The sequence below is a fragment of the Lynx rufus genome, unplaced genomic scaffold, assembly GCF_022079265.1.
Source record: "Lynx rufus isolate CCGP_SWC_20201006 ecotype Redwood Valley unplaced genomic scaffold, mLynRuf1.p SCAF_14, whole genome shotgun sequence".
NCBI lineage: Eukaryota > Metazoa > Chordata > Mammalia > Carnivora > Felidae > Lynx > Lynx rufus.
The window spans coordinates 45,826,958-45,844,894 of record NW_025814828.1 but is presented as its reverse complement, the minus strand read 5'-3'; the positions used below and the strand labels follow the sequence as shown (position 1 = coordinate 45,844,894).

At 38.3% G+C, this 17,937-nt stretch overlaps 1 protein-coding gene and 1 non-coding gene across 8 annotated transcripts in view; both read left to right on the top strand.

Annotated features, from left to right (window-relative positions):
• ATRX (ATRX chromatin remodeler) overlaps positions 1-17,937 on the top strand; it is a 322,803-nt gene that overhangs the window by 57,810 nt on the left and 247,056 nt on the right. The window lies entirely within an intron of this gene.
• Positions 5,265-5,369, top strand: LOC124509725 (small nucleolar RNA U13). The gene has a single exon (XR_006961503.1). It is a non-coding gene; the product is annotated as a small nucleolar RNA U13 (small nucleolar RNA).

Genomic DNA, 17,937 nt, shown 5'->3' with positions numbered 1-17,937 from the left:
TAGTCTTTTCAAATCTAAAACCATTTCTCTGTTGGAACCATGACAATTTTGAAATGCAAAGGTCTATTACATTGGTGACCCTTGATGTGAATTTGTTTGAATGGGTAGATTCAGGTTACTTATTTATTTTTTTGGTCAAGGTTACTATGTAAGTGGTGCTGTGTTGTTGTCAATACATCATCTCACAAGACACATGATGTAATTTTTTTCCTTTTTTTAAAGTTTTTATTCATTTTTGAGAGAGAGAGAACAAGCAAGGGAGGGGTAGAGAGAGATGGAAGCAGAGAATCCCAAGCAGGTTCCCCACTATCAGCACAGAGCCCGATGCAGGGCTCAAACCCATGAACCATGATGTCTTGAGCTGAAATCAAGAGTCAGATGCTTAGCCGACTGAGCCACCCAGGTGCCCCTGTAATTTTTTTCTTTTTATAACACTTTTTAAAAATAATAGTATGTATTTTTGAGAGAGAGACAGCACGCAAGAGGGGAAGGGGCACAGAGAGGGTGACACAGAATCTGAAGCAGGCTCCAAGATCTGAGCTGTCAGCACAGAGCCCGACACAGGGCTTGAATCCACGAACTGTGAGATCATGATCTGAGATGAAGTCAGATGCTTAACTGACTAAGCCACCCAGGCACCCCTGTAATTTTTTTTTTTTTAGTTTTTTTTTTTTTAGTTTTTTTTTTTTTTTATATATGTGAAATTTATTGACAAATTGGTTTCCATACAACACCCAGTGCTCATCCCAAAAGGTGCCCTCCTCAATATCCATCACCCACCCTCCCCTCCCTCCCACCCCCCATCAACCCTCAGTTTGTTCTCAGTTTTTAACAGTCTCTTATGCTTTGGCTTTCTCCCACTCTAACCTCTTTTTTTTTTTTCCTTCCCCTCCCCCATGGGTTCCTGTTAAGTTTCTCAGGATCCACATAAGAGTGAAACCATATGGTATCTGTCTTTCTCTGTATGGCTTATTTCACTTAGCATTACACTCTCCAGTTCCATCCACGTTGCTACAAAAGGCCATATTTCATTTTTTCTCATTGCCACGTAGTATTCCATTGTGTATATAAACCACAATTTCTAATTTTTTTCTTTTATTGGTGATGTTAACTTAGGATACTTTGTTATGGTTGATTTGCTAGATTAATCCACTGTAAACTTAATGATTTATTCCTTTGTAACTAATAAGTAATTTGTAGGAGATTACTGTGAAACTAGGTATTCTTTTTCATCATCAAAAGTTAATTTATGTGTTTTCTGTTGCAAATTAACACAAGCATGGCAGCTTCCAATAATCCAAATGTATTATTTCACATTTCTGTAGGTCAGGAGTCCAGTGACCTTTTCTGGCCTCTGCCCATGGTATCACAGGGCTAAAGTGAAAGTGTCATTAAGACTATGTTCTTTTTCTCTCTCTCTTCCAAAAATAAATAAACATTAAAAAAATTTTAGGCTGTGTCTCTCTCTTCTACCCCTCCCCTGCTCACACTCTTTTTCTCTCTCTCCTTCAAAAATAAACATAAAAAAAATGACTGTTCCTTTCTGGGGTGCCTGGGTGACTCAGTCAGTTAAACATCCGACTCTTGGTTTCAGCTCTGGTGACGATCTCAACAGTTTATGAGTTTGAGCCCTGCATTGGGCTTTGCGCTAATAGTGCAGAATCTGCTTGGGATTCTCTCTCCCTCTTTCTGCCCATCCCTGGCTCACATGTTATGTCTCTGTCTCTCAGAAAATAAATAAATAAACTTAAAAACATAAAGACTGTATTCCTTTTTGAAGGCTCTGTGGGAAAATCCATTTCTGTGCTCATTCAGATTGTTGGCAGAATTCAAGTCCTTGTGGTTGTACTTCTGAGGTTCCCATTTCTTTGTGGTCATTGGACAAGATCCTCTCAGCTTCTTAAGGCTATTTGTATTTCTTCTCACATGACCCCCTCCATATTCAAAGGTAGCAACAGCATGTTGAGTCTTTCTCATGATTTGTATCTCTCTAACTCTTCTGCTTACTTCTGTCAATTCTGCCACCATCTGGAGAATTTTACCCACTGTTAAGGACTCATGTGATTAGCCAAATCCCTTTCACCCCTCCCTCCAATTTTTTTAATGTTTATTTATTTTTGAGAGAGAAAAACAGAGTGTGAGCAGGGGAGGGGCAGAGAGAGAGGAGACACAGAATCCGAAGTAGGCTCCAGGCTCCAAGCTGTCAGCAAAGAGCCTGATGCAGGGCTAGGACTCACGGACTGTGAGATCATGACCTGAGCCAAACTCGGATGCTTAACTGACTGAGCCACCTAGGTGCCCCCCGCCTCCAATTTTTAAGGCCAGCTGTGCCATTTTATATAGCACAATCATTGAAGTAGCATTTCCTCACATTCACAGATTCTGGATATTGTGGGGCATGAAATTTTGGGGGGCCATTTGTAGAAATTCTGCATACTACAGTATCCATTCATGATTCTCTGCTAATGATGTATTACTTTGGTGAGTTCCAAATGCTGATAATCTATACTTCTATGTTTTAGATGGTATATTACTATAAGGGAGGGCTTTACATGCCATTCTCTCTTCATTTGATTATATTAGTATGTAGTAATTTCTTTCTTTGCCAAGAATAATTCTATCATTAAACTTTTTTTAATGTTTATTTTTGAGAGAGAGTGAGTGAGTGAGCATGAGTAGGGGAGGGGCAGAGAGAGAGGGAGACACAGTGTCCGAAGCAGGTACCAGGCTCCGAGTTGTCAGCACAAGCCTGATGGGGGACTCAAACCCATGAACTGTGAGATCATGACCTGAGCTAAAGTCAGACACTTAACCGACTGAGCCACCCAGGTGCCCCTATCATTATTTATTTCAGTGCTCTTTTGTATCACTGTTGGCCAGTGGGAGCCCCTTCTGTATGGCTTCCGCTGATCTTTTGAAAAGTCCTCATTCTAGAGCACTTCATTACTTTCTGCCCTTATGAGATGTTGAATGTTTACTTTGCACTTTTTCCTAACCCAAGAATCAGTTATTTCTCCAAGGAGTTCTGATTCATTTTAATGAGATAATGTGTTTAGAAACCAACATCTGGTTATATGATGTTCTCATTGCCACCAGGAAGTCTTTGCTTCCAGGCCCTTTCACAGAGAAAGCGGATATATGTATTCTGTTTTCATAAGTTGATTTTGACATTCTTATTTTTTAAATTAATTTTTAAATTCTGATATAATTAACATGCAGTTTTATATTATTTTCAGGTGTACAATATACTGATTCCACAATTCTTTACATTAAGAGTACTCTTAGTCTCTTTTACTTACTTCATCTACCCATCTCTCCTCTGGTAAACACCAGTTTATTCTCTATGTTTAAGAGTCATTTGTTTGTTACTTTTTTTCTTTGTTTTCTTCAGTTCCACATATGAGTGAAATCATATGGTATTTGTCTTTCTTTGACTTATTTTGCTTAATACTATACCCTCTAGATCATCCATGTTGTTGCAAATGGTAAGATTTCATTCTTTTTTATGGCTGAGTAATACTCCATTGTATATACGTACCACATTGTCTTTATCCATTCATCTATTGATGGACACTTGGGTTGCTTCCATATATTGGGTATTGTAAATAATACTCCAATAAACATAGGTGTGTGCATATCTTTTCAAGTTAGTGTTTTTATATATTTTTTTGGTAAATACCCAGTAGTGGAATTACTGGAGCATATGGTGATTGTATTATTAATTTTTGAGGAACCTCTATATGGTTTTCCATAGTGGCTGTACCAGTTTCCATTCCCACCAACAGTGCACAAGTGTACCTTTTTCTTCATATCCTAGCAAACACTTGTGGTTTCTCATGTTTTAAATTTCAGCCATTCTGACAGGTGTGAGGTGATATCTCATTGTGGTTTTCATTTGCATTTCCCTGATGATGAATGATGTTGAGCATCTTTTCATGTTGGCCATCTCTGTCGTTGGAAAAATGTCTGTTCGTGTCTTCTGCCCATTTTTAAAAAATTGGATTATTGTGTAGTTTTTTTTTGGTGTTGATTTGTGTAAGTTCTTTTTTTTTTTTTTTAACTTTTTTTAATGTTGGGGCACCTGGGTGGCTCAATCAGTTAAGCATCTGACTTCAGCTCAGGTCATGATCTTGTGGTTCATGAGTTCGAGCCTCGTGTTGGGCTCTGTGCTGACAACTCAGAGCCTGCAGCCTTCTTTGGATTCTGTGTCTCCCTCTCTCTCTCTGCCCCTCCCCCGCTTGTACTCTGTTTCTTTCTCAAAAATAAATATAACATTAAAAATTTAACACTTTTTAAATGTTTATGTATTTGAGAGAGAGAGATAGAGAGAGAAGGAGGGAGGGACAGAGAGAAAGGGAGACAGAATCTGAAGCAGGCTCCAGGCTCTGAGCTGTCAGCACAGAGCCTGATGTGGGGCTCGAACTCATGAGCTGTGAGATCATGACCTGAGGCAAAGTTGAACGTTTAACCGACTGTGCCACCCAGGTGCTCTGAGTTGTGTAAGTTCTTTACATATTTTGTATATTAACTCTTTATTGGATATGTCATTTTCAAATGTCTTCTCCTATTCAGTAGGTTGTCTTTTAGTTTTGTTGATTGTTTGCTGTGCAGAAGGATTTTATTTTGATGTAGTCCCAATAGTTTATTTTTGCTTTTGTTTTCTGTGTGATTGTATTACACAGGAAACAAGTGCCTTGGAAGACCTCTAGAAAAGTGTTGTTATGGTGGATCTCAGAGAAATTACTGCCTGTGCACTCTTCTAGGATTTTTATAGTTTCAGGTCTCACATTTAGATCTTTAATCCATTTTGAGTTTATTTCTGTTTATGGTGTCAGAAAGTGTTCCAGTTTAATTCTTCTGCATATAGGTGTCCAATTTTCCCAGCATCATTTGTTGAAGAGGCTGTTTTTTTTCCCATTGCATATTCTTGCCTCCTTTATATGAAAATTAACCATATAATCTTGGATTTATTTTTGGGCTGTCTTGTTCCATTGATCTATGTATTTGTTTTTATGGAAGTACCATACTGTTTTTGATTACTACAGCTTTGTAGCATATCTTGAAATCTGGGGTTGTGATACCTCCAGTTTTGTTCTTCTTTTTCAAGATTGCTTTAGTTATTCAGGGACTTCTGTGGTTCCATACAAATTTTAGGAATGTTCTTTCTAGTTCTATGAAAAATGCTCTTGGTTATTTGACTGGGATTGCATTAAACATGTAGATTGCTTTGAGTAATATAGACATTTTAATAGTATTTGTTCTGGAACCTTTTGTAGTTCATAAGCATGATGATTGGGTGTTCACACCATTGTGTGGCATGTGCCTCCCCTAAACCTTTGTTACCACCTTGGCACGTTACCCGTCTGACGTGAACTTGGGGAAAAAAAAAAACAATATTTGTTTCCATTCCATGAGTATGGAATGTTTTTCCATTTCTTTGTGTCCTCTTCAACTTCTTTCATAACTGTTCTGTAGATTTCAGAGTACAGATCTTTTAACTCTTTGTTTAGGTTTATTCCTAGGTATCTTCTTGTTTTTGGTAAAATTGTCAGTGGGATTATTTTCTTAATCTTTTTTTTGTACTTCATTATTAGTGTGTAGAAATGCAACAGATTTCTGTAGATTGATTTTGTATCCTGAGACTTTAATGAATTCTTATATCAGTTCTAGTAGTTTTTTTTGTTGGAGTCTTTAGGGTTTCCTCTAGAAAGTATCATATTATCTGCTAATAGTGAAAATTTTACTTCTTCCTAACAGTTTGGGTGCCTTTTCTTTCTTCTTGTTGTCTGATTGCTGTGGCTAGGACTTTTTTTTAATTTTTTAAAATGTTTTTATTTATTTTTGAGACAGAGACAGAACATGAGAAGGGGAGGGGCAGAGAGAGAGGGAGACACAGAATCCAAAGATGGCTCCAGGCTCTGAGCTGTCAGCACAGAGCCCGTCGCGGGGCTCGAACTCACAGACTGAGATTGTGACCTGAGCTGAAGTCTGATGTTTAACCGACTGAGCCACCCAGGCACCCCAGCTAGGACGTCTTGTACTATGTTGAATAAAAGTGCAAGGCATCCTTGTCTTATTCCTGACCTTAGGGGAAAAGCTCCCCTTTCCACAGTTAGCTGCGGGTTTCTCATAAATGGCCTTTGTTATTTTTGAGGTTTGTTTCCTCTAAAGCTACTTTGTTGAGGATTTTTGTCATGAATGGATGTTGTACTTTGTCAGACATTTTTTGCATCTTTTGAAATTATCATATTTTTTAATCCTTTCTCTTGTGAATGTGATATATCATGTTAATTGATTTGTGAATATTGAACCACACTTGCATTCCAGGAATAAATCCTGCCTGATCATGGTAAACGAATTTTTAAATGTATTATTGGGATTCAGTTTGCTAATATTTTGTTGAGAGATTTTTGCATCTATGTTCAGTGGGGATATTGGCCTTTAGTTCTTTTTTTTTAGTGGTATCTTTATCTGGTTTTGGTATCAGAGTTAACACTGGCCTTATAGAATGAAATTGGAAGCTTTCTTTCTTTTATCTTTTGGAATAGTTTGAGAAGAATAGGTATTAAACTCTTTAAAAAATTTTTTTAATGTTTATTTATTTTTGACAGATACAGAGTGTGAGCAAGGGAGGGGCAGAGAGAAAGGGAGACAGAATCCGGAGCAGGCTCCAGGCTCTGAGCAAGCTGTCAGCACAGAGGCTGACGTGGGGCTCGAACGCACAAACCGCAGCATCATGACCTGAGCCAAAGTTGGACGCTTAACCAACTGAGCCACCCAGGCGCCCCATTTTTGATGTTTTTATTTATTTTTGAGACATAGAGAAAGCACTAGCTGGGGAGGGGCAGAGAGAGGGAGACAGGAACCGAAGCAGGCTCCGTGCTGTCAGCAGAGAGCCTGACGTGGGGCTCAAACTCATGAGCGATGAGATCATGACCTGAGCTGAAGTCAGATGCTCAGCTGACTGAGCTACTCAGGTGTCCCTTAAAATTTTTTCTAAAGTTTATTTTGAGAAAGAGAGAAAGCGGGGCTGGGGAAGAGAGAGAGGGAGAGAGAGAATTCCATGCAGGCTCCGAAATGTTAGCACATAGCCCGACGTGGGGCTCTAACTCAAAACTGTGAGTTCATGACCCAAGCCAAAACCAAGAGTCGGCGCTTAACTGAGCTACCTGGGTAACCTGGTATTAAACTCTTTATTGTTTTATTATTATTTTTTTAATGTTTATTTATTTTTGACAGAGAGAGAGAGAGAGAGAGAGAGAGAGAGAGAGAGACCATGAGTGGGGGAGGGGCAGAGCGAGAGGGAGACACAGACTCCAAAGCAGGCTCCAGGCTCTGAGCTGTCAGCACAGAGCCCGGGGTGGGGCTCGAACTCATGGACCGCAAGATCATGACCTGAGCCCAAGTCAGACGTTTAGCCGACTGAGCCACCCAGGCGCACCTAAACTCTTTAAATGTTTGGTAGAATTCACCTGTGACATCATCTGGTCCTGGACTTTTGTTTGTTGGTTGTTTTTTGAATACTGATTCAACCTTACTGCTGGTAATTAGTCTTCTCAAATTCAGTTTTACTTCTCCTGATTCAATTTTGGAAGGTTATATGTTTCTAGGAATTTATCCATTTCTTCTAGGTTGTACGAATTTGTTGTCATATACTTTTTCATACTATTCTCTTCTAATCCTTTGTATTTCTGTTCAGTTGCTTTTTTATTTCTCCTCTTTTCTAATTTTGAGTTCTCTTTATTTTTTGATGAGTCTGGATAAAGGTTTATCAATTTTGTTAATCTTTTCATACAACCAGCTTATGGTTTCATTGATGTGTTATATTGTTTTTTTAGTTTCTTTTTTGTTTGTTTCTGCTCTTATTTTTATTTCCTTCCTTTTACCTGTTTTGGGTTTCGTTTGTGATTCTTTTTTTTTTTTTTCTTAGCTCCGTTAGGTATAAGTTTAGGTTTTTTATTTTAGATTTTTCTTACCTCTTAAGGTAGGCCTGTTTTGCCATAAACTTTCCTCTTGGAACATCTTTTGCTGCATGTGAAAGATTTTGGACCATTGTGTTTTTATTTTCATTTATTTTCATTTGTTTTTATTTCCTCTTTAATATCTTGGTTGACCTACTTATTGTTTATTAGCATGTTATTTAATCTCCATGTGTTTATGTGTTCTCCAGATTTTTTTCTTGTGGTTAATTTCTAGTTTCATAGTGTTTGGAAAAGATGCATGGTATGACTTCATCTTTTCTTTTTACGTTTACTTATTTATTTTGAGATAGAGAGATAACGCTAGTGAGGGAGGGGCACAGAGAGGAGGAGAGAGAGAACCCTAAGTAGGCTCTGTGCTGATAGTGCAAAACCTGACACCGGACTTGAACCCACGAAATGTGAGATCATGACCTGAGCTGAAATCAACAATCAGACACTCAGCTGACTGAGCTACCCAGGCGCCCCCATCTTTTTGATGTTTTTGAAACTTGTTTTGTGGCCTAACACGTGATCTGTTGTGTGGGGAATGTTCTATGTGTATATGAAAAGAATCTGTATTCTGTAGTTTTAGGATGGAATGTTCTGGACATACTTGTTAGATTCATCTGGTCCAGTGTGTCCTTCAAAGCCATTGGTTACTTTCTGATTTTATTTTTTGTTTGGATGATCTATCTATTGATGTAAGTTGGGAGTTGAAGTCCCTTACTATTATTGTGTTACTGTCAGTTACTTCCTTTGTTTGTTATTGGCTGCTTTGTGCTTTTGGATGCTATCATGTTGGGTTAATAATACATATTTGCAATTGTTAACGTTTTCTTGTTGAATTTTTCCCTTCATGATCATGTTGTGTCCTTTTTTGTCTCTTGTTACAGTCTTTGTTTTAAAGTCTATTTTGAAGTATATAAATATTGCTACCCTAGCTTTCTTTTCACTTCCATTCATATGATAAGTGTTTGCATCCATTCACCTTCAACATGCATGTGTCTTTAGGTCTGAAATGAGTCTTTTGTAGGCAGCACACAGATGGATCTTGCTTTGTTATCCATTTTGTTACCCGATTTGTTTTGATTGGAGCATTTAGTCAATTTATATTCAAAGTAATTATCAATAGGTATGTATTTATTGACATTTTGTTATTATATGGTTGTTTTTGTCTTTTTTTTCCTTTTGCTCTCTCATTGTTTGCTTCCTTTCATTAGTGATGTGCTTTGATTGCTTTCTTTTTATGTTTTGCATATCTGTTACCAGCTTTTGATTTGTGGCTATCATTATGTTTATATATAACATCCTCTGCATATAGCAGTCTATATTAAGTTGGTGGTTGCTTAATTTTGAACCACTACCGAAAGCACTGAAGTTTTACTTTTACTCTTTTCTCCCCACCCCTATGTTTTAGATATATGGTGTCTTATTTTACATCCTTTTGTTTTGTGAATCCTTGACTGATTTTTATAGATGTACTTAATTTTACTGCTTTTGTGCTTCCTCTTTTTCTTTATCTTGCTTATGATGTAATCTTCCCACTCAGATTATACCCTTTAATATTTTTTGTAAGACTGGTTTAGTGGTGATGAATTCCTTTAATTTTTTGTTGGTCTGGAAACTTTGTTTCCTACTCTGAATGATAGCATTGCTGGTAGAATATTCTTGTTTGCAGGGTTTTACCTTTCAGCACTTTGATTAAATCATGCCACCTACTTTTGGCCTTCAGTGTTTTTGCTGAAAAATCAGCTGATAGCCTTATGGTGTTTCCCTTGAATGTACCTGCTTTCTCCTGTTCTTTTTAAAATCCTCTCTTTATCACTACTTTTTGCCATTTTAATTACGTTTGTCTTGGTGTAGACCTTCTTGGGTTGACTTTGGGGGTGCTCTCTGTGCCTCGTGTATCTGGATTTTTGTTTCTTTCCCCACATTTGGTAATGTTTCAGCTATTATTTCTTCAGATAAACTTTCTACCCCATTTTATCTTTCTTCTCTTTCTGGAATCCCTATTATGTAAATGTTATTATGCTTGATGGTGTTTCTGAGTTCCTTTAATCTATTCTCATTTTTTAAATTTTTTACTTTCTTTGTTCAGCTTGACTGCCTTCTATTACTCTGTCTTCCAGGTCACTAATCCATTTTCTGCATCCTCCAGTGTACTATTTGTTCCCTCCTCGTGTATTTTTAATTTCAGTTATTGAGTTTTTCATCTCTGCTTGGTTCTTTATTATTTTTATTTTTTCAACGTTTATTTATTTTTGGGACAGAGAGAGACAGAGCATGAACGGGGGAGGGGCAGAGAGAGAGGGAGACACAGAATCGGAAACAGGCTCCAGGCTCTGAGCCATCAGCCCAGAGCCTGACGCGGGGCTCGAACTCACGGACCGCGAGATCGTGACCTGGCTGAAGTCGGACGCTTAACCGACTGCGCCACCCAGGCGCCCCTATTATTTTTATTTTTTAAGTTTATTTATTTTGAGAGAGAGAGAAAATGAGAATGTGAGCGGGGGAGGGGCAGAGAGGGAGAGAGAGAATCCCAAGCAGGCTTTGTGCTGTTAGTGCAGATATCTCCGATATCTCACGAACTGAGAGATCATGACCTGGGCCAAAAATCAAGAGTCAGACGCCTAACCGAACCACTCAGGCACCCCATTCTTTCTTATATTTTATCTCTTTGTAGAGGGTCTCCTTGAGATCATCTACTCTTTTCTCAATTCCAGTGAGTATCTCTAGGACCATTTGTTTAAATTCTCTGTTAGCCATATTACTTATCTCCATTTCATTTGCCTCTCTACCTGTCAGGTTTTTTTTTTCATTTGGGGCATATTCTTCTTTCTCCTCATTTTGTCTAACTCTGTGTGTTAGGAAAGTCAATGTATCTTATGCTTGTAAGTAATGGCCTTATAAGGAAGACGTCCTGTAGTTCCGTGTAGTGCGGTGTCCCCTGTTCACCAGAACCTTGAGTTTTGGGGGTGTCTCCTGTATATATATTGTTTGCACACTATTGTTGTGGCTGAGCCACATTTTTTTTTCAGTGCAGTTAGATGCAAAGCTCCCTTTTCCTCTTATGGGCAGAGTTTGGTCCCTGTGTTGTCAGTGGGCCAGTCTGGGAATGGCTCCTGCTATGAGACATTTGCAGGGTACCCTCTGAACTCAACTACAGAATACTCTCCTTGTGTTGTCCCCTGAGACTTACATCAGTGTGCAGGGCCTGTCATCAGCCAGCTGTCTGCCCTCAGCCCTCTGATGGTGCCACAGTTGAACTGGGCTGTGTGGTTATTTGTCCTTCTCCCCAGGGCATGAGTCACTTTGTATTGGTTCTAGCCACTGTTAGGTCTGCTTGCACAATGCCAGTTTTATGGTGCCACTCTAGGTGGACTTTTGCTGGGGTTGTGTCAAATAGGGTAGATTGGCAGGAAAGGTAGTGGTGTGGGTAGGGTTCATGGTATTAGCAAGTTATGCACTAATCTGCTCTGGAGAGGACCTGGAGCTACATTGCAGAACTCTTGTGGAGGGCATGGTGTGCTGTTTGCAAGCTAGGTGGAGAGTATTCACTGGTCCCAAGAGTGTTCACTAGTTCCCGAAAGTGTCCGGGTATCTGGACTGGGGGTTGGGGAGGAAAATGGTGCCTGCCCATTCTTTTCTTAGAATAGTCTCTGAAAGATCCCTGTGCCTTCTGTGCAGGTTCTGAGATTAGTAAATAAATAAATCTCCTTCCTGTATACCCCAGGTGTTTTTTAAACTGCTGGTTCTATGTGATATCTCAGCAGGGTTGTTTGTTATGCTGGCCCTTTTAAGGGCGGGGACTCAGTTTCCTCTTGCCCTCTGGTTTTCCCAGAGCCAAGCCTGCTGATTTTTAAAGTTCAAAGTGTTGAGGCCCACTGGTTATAAAAAGTTACAATGTTAAGTTCCTCACCTTTTCAAGCCAAATGTTATATGGGGGATTTGCCTTTCCAATGCAGGTCCCCCATGCCTGGGGAGCCTGGTGTGGGTTCTGCTCTTATCCCTTCTCTGTGTTTGCAGTTTCCCTTCTTCCTGCAGTCTCTTGGGTCACTTTGGTTACTAACCATGTCTGCATCCTTTCTATCATTTTTGATGTGGCGTATTCTCTATGATTGTGGTCGAGAGTGTTTTGGCAGTGTTTGGGTCATTTTCTGTGTTATTTACACTGATGTGGGTGCTATTGAGGTGTATCCATAGGTGGAGGTGAGTTTAGGATCCTCCTACTCTATATCATCTTCTCCCCAAGTTGATATTGATACTTTTAATTGTAATTTGTACCATAGATTTCATTGTAGTCTTCCTCTTTTTATATTTTAATTTCTTTCTGTAACACAGAAATCTGGCCCTGTTATCCTCCATTTTTTATACTCATTTGCTCAGTCCTCATGGTATTCACCTAGTTTCAAATTTGCCAACCATTGTTTAGAATTGTTTAGAATTCTCTTCTACAAATGATGTATATTGTTTGGTGGCAGACTAGCTTATTTGCATAAGCACAATTATTTCCCACAGATACCAGTTACAAACTGACCAAAATACTGAAAACAGTTATGTGAAGGAACGGCCAGTGACAAAAAGCAGACATAAATGGGAGGGGAGTTAACACATGGAAGAAGGAAATACCAATAGTGAATTTCCAATTGTTAAGCCTTTTTTCCTTAAGGAAAGTGCCAGTTAGCTCAATTGGTGTCAGTTAAGACTTGGATAGTAGTCTGCATTCTTGTTGGATAAGGTATAAAGAAATTTAGAGACCCTAGCAGCTTTTTTTTTTAATTTATTTTTTTAATTTAATTTTTTCCTTAAGGAAAGTGCCAGTTAGCTCAATTGGTGTCAGTTAAGACTTGGATAGTAGTCTGCATTCTTGTTGGATAAGGTATAAAGAAATTTAGAGACCCTAGCAGCTTTTTTTTTTAATTTTATTTTTTTAATTTACATCCAAATTAGTTAGCATATAGTGCAACAATGATTTCAGGAGTAGTTTCCTTAATGTCCCTTACCCATTTAGCCCATCTACCCTCCCACAACCCCTCCAACAACCCTGTGTTTGTTCTCCATATTTAAGAGTCTCTTATGTTTTGTTCCCCTCCCTGTTTTTATATTATTTTTGCTTCCCTTCCCTTAAGTTCATCTGTTTTGTATCTTAAAGTCCTCTTATGAGTGAAGTCATATGATTTTTGTCTTTCTCTGACTAATTTCACTTAGCATTATACCCTCCAGTTCCATCCATGTAGTTGCAAATGGCAAGATTTCATTCTTTTTGATTGCTGAGTAATACTCCATTGCATATATACACCACATTTTCTTTATCCATTCATCCATCGATGGACATTTGGGCTGTTTCCCTACTTTGGCTATTGTTGATAGTGCTGTTATAAACATGGGGGTGCATATGTCCCTTTGAAACAGCATATCTGTATCCCTTGGATAAATACCTAGTAGCGCAGTTGCTGGGTCGTAGGGTAGTTCTATTTTTAATTTTTTGAGGAACCTCCATACTGTTTTCCAGAGTGGCTGTACCAGTTTGCATTCCTACCAGCAATGCAAAAGAGATCCTTTCTCTCCGCATCCTTGCCAACATCTGTTGTTGCCTGAGTTGTTAATGCTAGCCATTCTGACAGGTGTGAGGTGGTATCTCATTGTGCTTTTAAATTTTTTTTAATGTTTATTTATTTTTGAGAGAGACAGAGAAGAATGCGAGTGGGTTAGGGGCAGAGAGAGAGGGAGACACAGAATTCAAAGCAGGCTCCAGGCTCTGAGCTGTCAGCACAGACCCCATCGTGGGGCTCGAACTCACGAGCTATGAGATCATGACCTGAGCCAAAGTTGGACGCTCAACCGACTGAGCCACACAGGCGCCCCTCATTGTGCTTTTGATTTGTATTTCTCTGATGGTGAGTGATGTTGAGCATTTTTTCATGTGTCGGTTGGCCATCTGGATGTCTTCTTTGGAGAAGTGTCTATTCATGTCTTTTGCCCATTTCTTCACTGGATTATTTGTTTTTTGGGTGTTGAGTTTGATAAGTTCTTTATAGATTTTGGATACTAACCCTTTATCCGATATGTCATTTGCAAATATCTTCTCCCATTCTGTCGGTTGCCTTTTAGTTTTGCTGATTGTTTCCTTCACCGTGCAGAAGCTTTTTATTTTGAGGAGGTCCCAATAGTTCATTTTTGCTTTTGTTTCCCTTGCCTCTGGAGACGTGTTGAGTTGCTGCAACCAGGATCAAAGAGTTTTTTGCCTGCTTTTTCCTTGAAGATTTTGATGGCTTCCTGTCTTACATTGAGGTCTTTCATCCATTTTGAGTTTATTTTTGTGTATGGTGTAAGAAAGTGGTCCAGGTTCATTCTTCTGCATGTTGCTGTCCAGTTTTCCCAGCACCACTTGCTGAAGAGACAGACTGTCTTTATTCCATTGGCTATTCCTTCCTGCTTTGTCAAAGATTAGTTGGCCATACGTTTGTGGGTCCATTTCTGGGTTCTCCATTCTGTTCCATTGATCTGAGAGTCTTTTTTATGCCAGACTGTAGCAGCTTTTGTAAAAAGAGGGGAAGGTTCCATTTAGAAGAGAACTACAGATTGGGAGCTCCAGAAGCTGCAAGAACTCCAACCATGTTTGTGATTGAATTATTCAAGTGCAGCCCAGATTTCAGGCAGCTCAGGTAGGGTTAAAAAGAACAGTAGAAAACTTTTAGTTGCTTTTAGTACAGGGTAAATATTTTGGGGTTTGATTTCAGCTAATATCTCCCAATAACAGAAATATCAACTGTTTGGAGGAACATAATGGGATGCAGTGTCTTCACTGTATCTTTCAAAATGAACAGTATGCAATCCAATAGAAGAAGTTCTGAAGTAGAAAGGTAATCATTAGAGACCAGTCTACAGACAACTCAAATGTTGCTATTAGCAGACAAGAATATTAAAACAGCTTTTAAACTATGCACAAGCACAAAAAAGCAAATACATTTATGATGAATAGACATATATAGGAAATCTTAGCACAGACATAAAAACCCATTTTGAAATTATAGAACTAAAAAATATAATTTTGAGCAACAAATCATTGTACTTGACAGAGTAAAGGTAGGAATAGAAGTGTCAGTGAATTTGATGACAGACTAATAGAATTTATCCATCTTAGAAGAGAAAACCTTAAAAAATAAAAAGTGTACGGAACACTTACTCTTCAAAACCTTTCTCCAATAAAACTGTATAGTTATCTTTTTTGCGGTTTTATTTAAAAAACTTTTTTTAAAATATAATTTATTGTCAGATTGGCTTACATACAACACCCAGTGCCCGTCCCAACAAGTGCCCTCCTCAATACCCATCACCCATTTTCCCTCACCCCCTATCCATCCTCAGTTTCTTCTCTATATTTAAGAGTCTCTTGTGGTTTGCCTCCCTCCCTCTATGTTAACTATTTTTTCCCTATATAAGGTTTTTGTAAATACACTTTACTAAATTGAAGATGTTTCCCTCTATTCCTAGTTTTCTGACAGTTTTTTAAAATGACATTTATATTCAGAAAATTATAGATTCACATGCAATTTTTTTTGCAATTGTAACAAATAATACAGAGCCCTTGTATACACTTTGCCCACTGCCCCCATAATGGTAATATTTTACCAAACTATATTATTATAATCAAGCTATTGATATCTGTGAGTCTGATTCATATTTCCTCAGTTTTCCTTGTACTTGTGTGGGTTTATTAAGTTTTGTACAATTCCGTTACTTGGATTAATTCACAATCTCCCCCCCAACCCCCGCCACAGTCGTGTATCCACCCTCACAGATTACTCATCTTGTCCTTTCATAATCATGCTAACCTCTCTAGCCTGACTCCTACCTATGTTTAATTCCTGGCAATCACTAATCTGTCCTCCATTTTAAAACATGTTACATAAATGGAATCCTATGTATATATACGTTGGGATTCAGTTTTTTCACTTAGCCTAATTCCCTAGAGATTATCTGCATTGTAGCATTATCTGTAGTTGTTTCCTTTTTATTGCAGTGTAGTGATCTTCCATGGTATGGATGTACTACAGTTTGCTTAACCATTCACCTGTTAAAGGACATCTGGGCTGATTCCATATTTGAGCTGTTACAAATATAACTGCTGGTGAACATTTGTGTGAACATACATTTTCACATCTCCAGGATAAATGCCTGGGAGTGCAATTTGTTGGTCATATGATGATTACATGTTTAAGACACTCCTAAACTATAAACTGTTTTCCAGAGGGGCCACACCATTTTAGTGCCAAAGCAATGTATGAGTGATCCAATTTCTCTGCATCCACACCAGCATTTGGAGTTACCTCTAATTTCTTTTTAATTTTATATATGCTGGTCGAGATTTAGTGATATGTTGTTGTGGGTAAAACCACATAAAAAACATTTCCTTAACGACTAATAACACTTTTAACAGTTATTGAGATATAATTTATATACCATAAAATTCACCCATTTAAAGTATACAATTTAGCAGTTTTAGTATTTCACAGATATGTGTAACCCTCACCACAGTAAATTTTATAACATTTGTATCACCTCAAAAGATATACCCCCCCCAGCCTTAAACAACCCCACTAATCTACTTTCTTTTTGGATTTCCCTATTTTGGACTTATCAGTGGCATTGTATAATATGTGGTCCTTTTTAACTGGCTTCTTTCACTTAGTATAATGTGTTCAAGGTTTATCTGTGTTGTAGCATGTGTTAGTTAGTACTTCATTCCTTTTTATGACCAAATAATGTTCTTTTTTTTTTTTTAATTTTTTTTTTCAACGTTTATTTATTTTTGGGACAGAGAGAGACACAGCATGAACGGGGGAGGGGCAGAGAGAGAGGGAGACACAGAATCGGAAACAGGCTCCAGGCTCTGAGCCATCAGCCCAGAGCCTGACGCGGGGCTCGAACTCACGGACCGTGAGATCGTGACCTGGCTGAAGTCGGACGCTTAACCGACTGCGCCACCCAGGCGCCCCCAAATAATGTTCTTTTATATGACATTTGTTTGATCTGTTCATGGATATTTGTCTTGTTTCCACATTTTGGCTATTATGAATAATGCTGCTATAAACATTTGTAAACATGCTTGTGTATGGCAGTATATTTTCATTTCTCTTGAGTACATACTTAGGAGTGGAATTGCTAGGTTATATGGTAACTATGTTAAATCTTTTGAGGAAATGCCAAAATGTTTTACAAAGTGGCTGCACCACTTTACATTCCCACCAGCAACATATGAGGATTCTGATTTCTCTGTATCTATGCCAACAATATTATCAGACTTTTGGATTTTAGCTATCTTAGTGCATGTGAAGTAGTGTCTCATTTTGGATTTGGTTGTCATTTGCCTGATGACTGATGATGACTATATTTTCATGTGCTTACTGGTAATTTGTATATCTTTTCCTTGGAGAGTTGTCTTTTCAGATCCTTTGCCCAATTTTTAATTGGGTATTTGTTTTTTTATTGTTGATTTGTAAGAATTCTTTATATATCCAGACCTTTTATTATGATAAAATTTACCATTTTAACCAATTTTAAGTATACGATTCTCTGGCATTAAGTACATTCACATGGTTGTGCAAACATCATCACCATCCATCTCCAGAATGTTTCATCTTCATCAAATGAAACTCTGTACCCATTAAGCAGTAACTTTCCAATCCTCTCTCCCCCAGCCTCTGGCAACCACCATTCTACATTCTGTCTCTATGAATTTGACTACTTTAGGCTCCTCCTATAAGTGGGAGGGGTCTACAGGTTTTGTCCTTTTGTGTCTGCTTATTTTACTTAGTATAATGCCTTCAATGTTGTGGCCTGTATCCAGATGTTCTATTTTACTTAGCATAATGCCTTCAAGGTTCATCAGTGTTGTGGCCTGTATCCAGATAGTTCTTCCCTTTTTTTAAGTTTTTTTTTCTTTTTAATGTTTATTTCCTTTTGAGAGGGAGAG